Raw genomic sequence first — 12,821 nt, 5'->3', positions numbered from 1 at the left:
AATATAAAGGACAACCACTGAAATTTGGTGTAAACATAAAGGACAATTTTTGTAATTTTGTCTTTATTTTCTCTCTTCTTTTAAATTAAATAATATTTTTTACTTTTGTCATTATATTTTCTCTTTGTTTCACTCATAACTATTTTTTAAAAACATTAAAAAGTTATTAATTTTAAACAATATTTCTTTAAATTTACTTATAATATAAAATTTCTCTATATCTTTTACTTACAACTACTTTATATAATTCAGAGAATCCACTCAATATCAAGAGATTATTGAGAATATTTGTTAGAAAAAAAAAAGAAGAAAAGAAAAACTTGTTGCCATCAAAGAAGATGGTATCCATAGGTGGGACCAGTCTTTAAAATAATATGAGGGCAAAAGCATGGAGCCACGTGTCAGAACATATACAAATAATAAGGCAATGATTATTTACACACTTTTTTTAAATATTCCCATACCCTCTTAACATACATCTTATCTCTACATACACCCTTAGGCTGAGGGGTGTGGGGGGCTCTAATGGGGGCGATAGTGGGGGCGACAGCCAATAATATTATGACGTGTGGCAGAGAGAGAAACTGGATAAGGGGGGTGTTGGAGCCCCCGTTGGAGCCCCTGGCCCTGGTGTGGAGTGGCTCCAGCGGATTTTTTTTTTATTTTTTTATAAATATATTCAAAAAACGTATTATTAAAAAAACTCATAAATTATTAAAAAAAACACACATTAATGAAAAAACACATTAATATCTAAAAATAAAATAAAAATAAAAGAACTAAAAAAAACATTATTCTTATTCTTCGGCTTGGTCTTCTTCGATCAACCTCTTTCGGATTTTTTTAAAAAAAAGTTTGGAAGATGGGTTGATTTTGGGTTTTTTTTTGAAGCTGTGGTAATTGTTTTATGTGAAATGGGTTATATATAGGAAGAAAAAACTTTTTTTTTATTAAATAAGAGCCCAACGGCTCATTTTAAATGTCCAACGGCTAGATCACACTTTCCCATGTCTCTTTACGCCCATCCTTACCCGCTAACAGGCTTGCGCCTGCTTTGTTTTTCGTGCTCGCGCCCCGATAGCGCCCCTCTCGCGCCCCGGTGGTGTGGTGCTAGCGCCTGGGGGCGCGAGCGGAGGGGCTCTAGCGCCCCCGTTGAAGCCCTACACCCCTCAGCCTTATAAAAGTGTATGAATAACACATCCCAATAATAATATACCTTTAAATAGTACCCTCACACACAAATTATAGACTCATTGTTTGTGACAGAGTATCAATCCATCCATCAATCAAATGTGGACAAGTACAAAACCTTTTGTAATTATCACCAACTTCCAGGCTAATCCTTTTCATATATGTTTGGTTAAACTAGCAAGAACCACTTAAAACTTAAAACGTGATATATATTAACTTGAACGTTGTGGGTTAATTAGTAGGGGTATTCTTCGGGTTTTTTTGTTGGTTTCGGATTTTTCGGGTCGGGTTTTTCGGGTTTTATGAGTGGAAATATAATCCGAAAACCAAACCATTCTAGTTTCGGGTTTTATGGTTTTCGGGTTTATTGGGTCGGGTTAGATCGGGTCGGTTTGATTCGGGTTTCGGGTTAAGTGAATGTTGTGAAAGGGTTGAAATGATTTACAAAAAGGTGGGTATTTTTGTCATCATAGTGTACAATGGCACTTAAATAGTATTATTATACACCACCTCGTATATGAACATATTAGCATTTAACAATAATTAAATCAAACATTAAGAAGCAATACGAGTAATCGTTTAAATGTAAAAAAACACCAAAATCTCAATCCGTAACAAACAATTGTTATATAGAAATACCATGTCTCAAACCAATTGATGTTACTTCTTTAACTAATTTCAATTGATATTAATTAAATAGTATACCAACAAGAAACACATGAATGCTCTAGTTTTAATGGATTCAATTCAACAAGAAATAACCATACTGTTGAGTTGGAATTTAGAGAAACCGCATTCGTTCAAATATAATCAACTAATTTCAATTAAACATTGATCGAGCATACCTTTTGCAAACTCTTTGATTGGAACTTTGAAGTTGTATTGTCTGATGAAGAAACAGAGTGTGCCGTATGCATATATTATTATTCTCTTTTGAATTGTATTGTATGTATAATAGGTAAAAAATCAAACCTATAAAATTTTGGCATTTTAAATCGCTACCTTCTCGGGTTTTTCGGGTTAAACCGAATTGAGGAAATCCTATCCAAAACCCGACCCGAACTATTGCAATCGGGTTCGGGTTACGTGGTATCTCGGGTTCGGGTTATGCGGTTTGGATGTGTCTTCGGGTCGGGTCTATTCGGGTCGGGTTCGGTTCTCGGGTTCGGGTGAAAATTGACAGGCCTATTAATTAGTCATAACTAGCTGGTTATGATAATAGAGAAAATAAGGAAAAAAGAGTAAACTGTGGTTTTTGTTCTTGTATTTTGTTTAAATTTACGGTTTTAGTCCAATAGTTTTAAATTTGTGATTTTTATCCATGTTTCATTTAACTTGCAATTAAGCCCGAATTCACTAACCCCGTTAAGTTTGGTCGTTAAACCATTAGCGTGCCCCTCACATGAGGGGCAAATTTGTCCCCTTTCTCCCCAAATACAACCCAGCCCCTCATATGAGGGGACTTACGAATTAAGATTGATGTTTATTTTGGGATAAAAAAGACAATACTGCCCCTGACGTGAGAGGCACGCTGATGGGTTTAATAACCAAACTTAACGGGGTTAGTGAATTCAGGTTTCATTACAAGTAATTGAAACCACATGAATGAAAATCACAAATTTATACTATTGAATTAAAACCGTAAATTTGGATAAACCACATGGACGAAAACCGCAGTTTACTCTAAAGTAAAACAAAAGTTTAGTTAATTGTTAGTGAATGGCCCCACAATTAAATTGAACGATAATTAAATTAGTTAGACATATATTACTTACGCCATAAAAATGAATATGAAACTTAAGAAAAAAAAATCAATGTTCATACCTACTTTTGAAAATAATATATACAGTAATGTGTTTGGTCAGTCATAGTATATTTTGTAGTGATGATATTGCAACAAAATTCCAATGTAAGTTTTCAACAAGATATTAGTCACATTTCTTATCGTATATTTTATTGCGAAATGTGTTATGGCTAGGAAAATTCACGATATGAGTCTAATATATAGTTCATGATCGTATGAATTTAGCCTAATCATGTTTAGATTAATTTTGAGGTTCAAGCCAAGCACGCTTGTTAAAATAGTTTGCGTTCGGTAGACCTTCGAGTTTAACCTTTTTAATTATACACTTATTTTTTTAAAATGTGTATTATGTCATAACTTAAACTAATTAAATACCTTATACTAAAATTTAAAATAAAAAATACATGTATAAGTTTATTGTTTAAATGTAATTATTTTACATTTTTATGTACATTTGTACTTTTTGTAATAAAATATAGCCTTGGAGTATTGATACGAAAAGAAGTAAAATAAAATTTTATTTTGTTAACCAACAAAAGCTCTTGTCATTATCAAGCTACATGTATGGCATGATTTTTAAATTTATATCGTGTTTGAATTCACATCAAATTTCCAGGTTTGTATCGGGTTTAACCTTGATAACCTATAAATACAACCGTTTAACATTCGTAATATTGTCTTATACACAGTCTTTTTAGTAATTATTTTATGACGTATGTGAGGTTTATAATTCCCTTTTTATAAATAAAAATGTGATTTGGACAGTGTGAAAAATATGTATGCAATTATGCATAACGGATGTGTATATTAATAGCATTCACCTCTTTTTGTAATATTTTAAGATGTTTCTGAGGTTTAATATTCTCTATTTTTTTATTTAACGACGAATCTTTTATGCCATCCGAGAATAGTGATGAACGGATACTGGTATCGGTACATGTATTGATTTTCTTAAATTTTTGGTACCGGTATTGAATGTAAAATTTGAAAAATACCAGTACAATACTGGATACTCAAAACTTAATACCGACTTTGTACTGTTGGTATCAAATCAGTATGCTTATCCGTTTTGCTCATCTCTATCTAGGAGATTTATACACATGACCTTTCAACCTTTTGGTGATTTAATTTTAAAGCTTTTGCCTTTACTAATTAACCACCAATCCCATTATTCGCCTCTTATTGATAGATTTATATTTTAAATACTTGAATAATGGTTAAATACTTTAAATTGTATCCATCTTTTGTATCTTCATTGCCTGGGATGAGATTTTTCCCGAATACTCGTACGCATCCGTATCACCCATAACAATTTGATTTAGTAAGGGTATCAGCACTCGTTTTATTTTATTTTTGTTTTTGTACTTGTTTGAAATATGCAGATGTTTTATTTTTATTGCGATTCTCAACGTTTAATATCTAAAATAAATCCTACGCACGTATTATGTTCGGTATTATGTTACATTTTGTTCGAATTTGATATTATGGTTTACTTTGGTATTATGGTTTATTGGTTTTATTTTTGCTTTTGGTTTTATGTTTGGTTGTGGCATTAATAATGTTGGTACCCGTACCAATTTAGCCATCATGTACCTGTCATGTACTAGTAGGATAACCAATTCAACTTATTTGTTACTCGTACCGGTACAAGTACCAAGATCGTTGGAAATTTGGAGAAATAAAAGCGGTATATAAGCGAGTACTGTATCGAAATACACGTACAATACCAATAAATTCAGTACGCTCGGTACTCGTTTTTATTGATTTTTGACACGGTTATAATAATGTACGAATACAGATACTGTACCGATCTCATCCCTATTCAGTACCAATCGTCAAAAATGTTGTTAAAAATAGCATGTTTTACAAAAATAATAACTTTTATTTTCACATTATGTGTTTAATAAACAATTAATAGTCAAATATTCTTTTAATCATAGAATAAATTTAAATATTACTAGATTAAAGAGAAAGATGATGCTTTGTGCAATAAAAAAATGTGCCATGGAATATGATTCATGAATACATGCATAATGTTATATATGGTATTAAATTAACGCTGGAAGTGGGCCTAGACACAATAAACTAAAACCCTCATAAAAAACTAATCCTATGCGATTTTATAATTAAAATAACTATTAAAAATAATTAAAATAGCGTAATTTTTTTTGAACAAGAATTTGATAATTTCAAACCCTCAACCTTCCGAATGTTTTTTAAAGTTTCCTATAGACGTAAAATTTAATATTTTTTTAATAATTTATATTTGATCAAAAGTCTAAACATGCAAATTTACTTAATTTTTGTTATATTTTGATGTAAGTTTTAATGAAAACATAAATATAAAGTACTTTACGATGAATACAATTTAGTTTAAGAAATAATATATGTTAAAATCTAGAGAAAAAAAGGATACAACTTTTTATATAAATTAGGTTGTAAATACCTGTATTGAACGGAAATTACAAAAAAAACATTAAACATCTAGTAATAAAGATTTAGCAATTAAAGGATATTTTGATATAAAAATATGATTAAAATACATAAAAATTATAATACGAGACGTAATAAGTTTACTTACTAATTAGTAATTAGGTATATATTTTTAAATCACAATTATTAAAGAAAAATAAATTATGATCGAACTTTTTTAAAGACATAAAGTTAGTGAGTTTATAAAGAATGGATACGAGGTTTGGAACTAGCGTTACTTTTTTTTAACAATTTTTTTTTCATCTTTCGCTCAATGTCTCAAGTGAGACTAGAACCCACAATCTTTTAGTGGTAAACATACATCTTTACGGCTTTACCACTAGACCAAATCAGTAGTTGTTGTTGAAACCGGTGTTACTATTACCATATTTTTAAACAAGAAAGAAAAATTACATACTTTTATTTTATTTTTTTAAACCCCACACGTTAAGAAAATCTCCCTATGTCAAAAAGAAAGTTTCGAGATATCATATTTCATGTGTATAGGAGATTCACACGCATAATATGGTATTTTATTTTATTTATTTTTTAACATTTAATTAAATCACTCACAAGTTACTGACTCATTAAGTGATTTGATCATCTTTATTCCATCATGAGTGAGAAACCCTTAACTACCTTTTCAAATATTGAAAAAGAAGTTTTTAAAAGTTTTACCTCAACCGCTTAAATAAATCATTGACGCATAATAAAGTATGCAATATGGTTTATAAAATAAAAGTGAGATAATAACACAAACAAAATATAATATCCCACCTTAAAAAAAGAGAATGTACCCATGATGGACCCTCTGCCTAAACATATTAGCCAATTAAGGGGCAACATTGAGATATAATTAATGATTAATTAATACATGTAAACTATAGCTTAGCTTCAGGAGGTTATTTGTCAAACCTGCCTTAATGGTTGCTTATTGTTGCAATAGATCTGGATTAAAAAGCAATCAATATTACAGGCCATTTTTGAATGACAATGTAATGTTTTTACACTTAATAAATTATATTTTGTGAGTAGGTGATATCACATATATTGGTTGATGAAAAAACTAATTCTTCTTAAATATCTTGAATAATATATTTTTGTAGGTATGCATTTATAAAACATTAAAGAGTATTAAATGATGTGTGAAAAAACGTTTGTACGGATAAACAAGGTATCTTAGAATATGGATGACAATGAAACTCGAAATTATAAGAATTCAGGTATAGGGTCGGGTAATTGTGATAGGGTATGAAATTACTTTATTTTCTTGGGTATGGTACAGATGTGAGGTTTGGAGATATACTTGTTTACGCGACTCGATTGCTCGATAACATATACCCGTTTACCCGATTATATACCCCAACATTTTCTATTATTTATAAGTATATACGTCATACGGAGTATAATATTATTGAGTGTATTTGTAGCTCCTACCAACACGATTTATTTTAAAGGTATATGGTATATAATTTACCCTACTTATTAATGTATATACGACACACACCCACACACACCCAATTTGTTTAAGTATATACTATATATAACTACCTAAAGCCATGGTAAATCCAATGTCCGACGGGTAAGTATTATCAGTTAGATATCTAATGGATTTTAGGCCGGGTATGCCAATCTTTTATAATCAGGTATGGAGCTAAGGCTATCTAAACACGGCTCAAATCTGACCCATTACCAATCATAATTTAGACTAAATGGTTAGGTATTGTATTAAAAATATATATTTATTTATTTTATTTATAGCGTATTAACGGTCTTGAATGACAATATTACCCTTGAATTGAAAATGAGCATTTTATAACTATTTTAGATAAAATTTCCGAAGATACGTTTAAAATGTATATATTCACAAATGACATTAAATTTTAAATTAAAATACTAAACATTAATTGTAAATATTATTAGAACATAATCATTAAGTATATAATATAAATGATTTTCAAGTATGGCTTTGTAAAAAATAAATAAATCACGACACTCTATTAACCCATGTAGCATGAAATGACTTGAGTAACATCTTATTATAAACATCCAATCTTTATTTATTTATTTTTTTTTGACGATCTTAAATAATTGGCTAAGTAATTGATTTACAAATGCGTTAACGGGTTCTAAATAAGTTGATATATTGAACTTATAATTTAGAGTTACTTTCATGTCCTATAACTAGAAACGCCACCATTGTGTCAATTGGCCAACCGTGTGTTCTTTATTTCAAAGATCACTTTACGTCTAATCTGGTTATTGATCTTTGTATGTAGACAAAATACTTTAATACAAAAGTGTAACATAGTTACATAGATTGTTCAAAATAACTACTCGCGACATCTGGAAATAAGAAACCTACAAAACCATGATAAAAATATTAGGTTATAGCATATGCAAGCGGTGAAATTAGATGATGACGTCCATGATGTGGTCCGATGAAGGTAATTGTTTGGACCACCTTCCACACCAAATGTCTATAGGACAACTTTGGTTTTGTTTTTCTTATAATCCATGTGATTTTTTTGTCTTTTAAAGTTCTCTGAGTCTTAAAGACTGACACTGTTTTTTTTAATCACTCTGCGTTATATGATGTTATCACTACACAACAAGTAAAAAAATGGGCGTTAGCATTGACACATGGTTGATATTTAAAATCGTCATTAATTAGATCTCAGAAATGATTGCTTTAGGTAAGCAAATTAGAGATTAAGACACTCATCGGTAACTTGATCTTGTGAAAAAGATGTGTATCTTAAAAACAAATAGTTGGGGTATCTAGTCTTACTTGAGACATTGGGTGGAAGGCGGAATAAAAAAAAGTAGTTGTTAAAAAAATGATTAAGACACTCATAACAAATGAACTCTTTATCTTTAGTTCAATTAATAAACTAGATATTTAGACTATGTGTAGTGAAGGGCTATATAATATGGGGATTTTTGACAGGTGGTCAGAGGGGGGGGGGGGGATATGCAACCAAGGGGGACAGTGTTGTAGCCCACAAATCGGCCCACCCTAATACTTGATCGCCACGTCAACATCTCCATCACACAAGCTGGAGACAAAGGTATGTCATCCCCACTTATCGCCCGAATATGGGGGGGGGGGGGGGTGCTCTCGCCCTTTGTCGCCCAAAACCCTTACCAATTGTCTCCCACTACGCAATAGTCTTATCGTTTAATAACAAGTGAATCTAATTAGACACAAAGATCGTATATAGATGAACTAACTTAGTATAAATGATTAACGACTTAACGTAGTGAAAAGACACAAGAAGACATCCAAAACTTAGTTGTATATAGGCGTGACGATTGTTGAGACGATATGAAATACGGCATGAAATAAAAAGGTTTTAGGTTTGCTTAATACAAACATTTAAAAAATAATAAAAGAGTCAGGTTCAGATCGACTAACACAACATGTTTAAAAAACGAGCCGGGTTCAGGATTTACCTGTATAAAAACGAGTTGGCCCCGTTTAATTATGTTATAAAAATTATAATTATATTTTTATTTAGGCTTTTTTTCGTTTTCCGTTTTTTGAATATACTTTATATACACTTGTAATTTCCAATCATTTTCAAGGTTTTTAACAATTCTAAAAAAATAAAAAAATCACATTACTCATTTACTCTACCGACTCAAAATTATATCAATTGTATTAGTAGTTCTTTTGATAAATGGGTTAAACGGATCGTTTTCGAGTCAATCCGACTTTATGTGAATGTGGGTTGGAGTTGAAAATTTTAAAATGAATAGTAATATATGTCAGGTTCAGATTGAACATTTCAACGGCAAAGTGCCAACACAACAGGACAACACGATTGGACGTATAATACGTTAATTTAATGTGATTATATGCTTTATTTTCTTCTACTAGAAATATTTCATTCAATAGGTAAAAAGGAAAATGCATATGCTTTTAATTCTCCATTGGCACCTATATAAACCACATTCATCCACCATCCAAAAGGTGATTTCACCCCTTTCCCTCTTTGTAAATATATGTTTCCAAAATTTCTTTTGAACTATTACAATTCAAATCCTTCATTTATAGTTTATTTTTAATGGGGAACATAAAGAGATGGAAGGTAAAGTCCTATCCAAGTATCCAACCTCTTTATATATATGAGACCAACTTTAGTTTTCTATTTTAAGTTTATTTTCCTTTGAACTCAATCAGAATCAATATACATATCAGGAAAAGTTAACGTATAAATTAAATTAACGTGGAATCAAGTAGTGTAAAGTAGTGTAGTTATCTAGACAAGTAGTGTAATTGCCATATATTGTAATGACAGTACACTATAATTACACAATGTTGTATATATAATTATACTACTTGATTTGCACGTTAGTATGTTAATTAAATTTGTATCTGATCCAAACACCACACACACACACACACACGAACAAAAACACGCCCAAGTATTGTAATTATGTAATTACATCGTAGTGTAATATTAAAATGTTGTAGTGAAACTACGCTATAATTACACTATGTTGTATGTAAAATTATATTACTTGATTTGCATGTTTAGCACGTTAATTTAATTTGTGTATTATTCAAACACTATATATATACATACACACACAAGAACAAAGACATGCGAGAAAAAAGAAAGAAAAACTAAAAAAGAATATCATCTAACCGATAACGATGTTTTTTCTTTGGACAAAAATTTGTTTTTGTTGAAAAGGTATAAAGGTAATATGGTCGAATAGTTTATTTTAGTTAAGTATTTAAATTATTTAGTTCTTTTTAGTTGTTTATCCATCAAATTTTAAAAACTCAATAGATTACAATATGATAATTGGATTAATCGTATATCACACCAAGGGAATTGATTTCAAAAGATCAAAATAATTTTAAAAAAATATTAAAAAAGAAAGAAAAAAGAAATAATATTCAATAGCAAAGATCCCAGTTTATTATGTTGATTTCAAACTGATTTGTTTGATCCCATATTTTTAACCTCAAAGCTACAAACTCACACATGGTTTATAGCTTATAACATCATCGAATGACTATGATAACCCTGGTAGGATTGTGTGGGATGTTATATATAATTTTTATTGAATTTTATACTCTACTACTCTAGTAACTTTCTACCATATGTGACGAGGTTGTGCTAAAAAGAAATTGCGCCTAAAATATATACGAAGCCACCAGAAAAACGTCACGTTTAATAACGGTAAATGCCCTAATGTGTAAGACAAATGTGATCTTCTCCCGTTTAAAACAAATAGACGTTAGTTTTAGATCCCATAAATATTATAAACTAGAAAGATTCCCGGCGCGTTGCGCCGGGTTGATGTTATTCACAGTTGTACTTGTACAACTTATCAAACCTTGCAATGCGTCTGCGAGTCGATGTGAATTCTATCGGTGCTTGGTTACGAAACTAATAATAAACCCCCTAAAAAAACTTTAACGCAAAAATACAACAAATTAACATAACAAAACATGTGTCACGGTTACGAACCCGTGACACTTCGTTTGATATCTGGTTACGACACCAAAAATAAAGCAACCATAAATTCGTCCACACCCAAATACAAAAGTTTAACATATTTAAAATATAAAAACGGCGAACAAAAATAAACACGTGTTGCAGTTGCAAACTGATACAAATTCGTTGATTCTGGAATCGAGGGATAAAAAAAAACTTGTGCGTTGTGTTTGTGAACTAACGCGAATTCAGCAGGAATCGACGTTGTCGGCACTAAATCATACTCCCTCCGTCCCATTATAAGTGTCATGTTTTGACTTTTTAAGTCTTTCTTTTGCAACTTTGACCGTAATTTTTTTTGTTCATGTCATATAATACTTGATGAAAATTATATCAATGTAAAATACATTTAAAACCCAATCCATTCATATATTTTACATCAAGTATTATATAACACAAACAAAAATATTGCCGGTCAAAGTTAAATAAGAAAGACTTGAAAAATCAAAGTAGGACACTTACAATGGGACGGAGGGAGTACATAGAAAACCATGTCTTGTGGTGGTGAACCGACACGAGTTCGGTTGGTATCAGGTTGCGACACCAAAATTAAAACAATAAGTTAATTCGTCTACACTCAAAATACAACAAATTAACATATTTACATAAAAAAGACTGTTAGCAAAAACAAAAAAAATATATGTGCGTTGTGGCCGTGACCTGATGCAAATTAGTCCAAAATCGATGGACAAAAAAGAATTCCCACGAAGAAAAATCCTTAGATTGTGACCGCGATCTTACGCGAATTTATCATTTGACGGTATCAACGCTAAAAAACCCGTATTTTACGGCAACAAACCGACGCAAATTCAAAAACAAAAAGCAAATTAAAATCAAATGCGTCGCCAAAGTTCTTAATTATTATATATAATAATAATTGAAATTAGAGATCCCAAACTTAAAACTTCTCAAAGTAGAATGTTACTTTTGGTAAAACACATGAACCATCTCCATTATTAGCTCAATTTCTATTACAAAGTTTGAATACAAAAGCTTTGTAGTTAATGTAGTTCATCATATATTACTGAACCTGAAATGAATGTCACTAAAATTCTAATAATTTATTGATTCTATTAACACTTGAATTTATTAATTTTAAAGAAAAGTTTTTGTTTAGTATTCAATTTAAAGCAATTAATATATATCCAAGTTTCAAATTTGAATATATTACCATCGAGATCGCCCACCTCAATCGTTATTGCCTTTCTTGTGCTTTATGTTGTTTATTATTTTAAGATTACTTTTGTTATTCTTTTCAGTTGAAAATTAGTAAATATTAATAAGGTTCCGTGACTTCATCAATATTTTAAATAAGTTGATTATCATTTTGTTTTGGACGATCAACGAATAAAGCCCGGTTACTCGGGGTAACTCAATGAAAAAAGACGATCATATACGCCCACGAATCCACGATCACGGGCAATACTGGATAGCCAAAGTCCACCACCTAATTTTTCAGGGAAACTTGCTGCCTGAATGCCCATTGCGGTAAAATCCGGCTGGGATCGGATCCAAACATGAGGCCTTGCAGTCTCTCATCCAAATCTTTATTTATCCTTTAAATGCTAGTTGAGCTAAAGCTAATTGGCAGATGATTATCGTTTACTACTATCTTATTATTTTAATTATAAAAGAAATATATTAAGTAGTAACAAAATGTAACTCTTTTATTTAAATCAGTTAATTTTAATTGGTCTAAAAATTTTCATAAAAATAAAAGTATATAAAATCTGAGTGGGTTTTGTATAGATAAAAAGTTTATACCATTTTTAGTATATAATTAATAAACCTGGTTATTATCTTCCCGTGTTGAATAATACAACTCATAGATCAAAGAA

The sequence above is a fragment of the Bidens hawaiensis genome, unplaced genomic scaffold (genome assembly GCF_021521415.1).
Source record: "Bidens hawaiensis isolate Kalapana, Puna unplaced genomic scaffold, B.hawaiensis_p1.1 tig00043537_1, whole genome shotgun sequence".
Lineage (NCBI taxonomy): Eukaryota > Viridiplantae > Streptophyta > Magnoliopsida > Asterales > Asteraceae > Bidens > Bidens hawaiensis.
The sequence above is the reverse complement of the archived record's forward strand: the minus strand, read 5'-3'. Positions refer to the sequence as shown.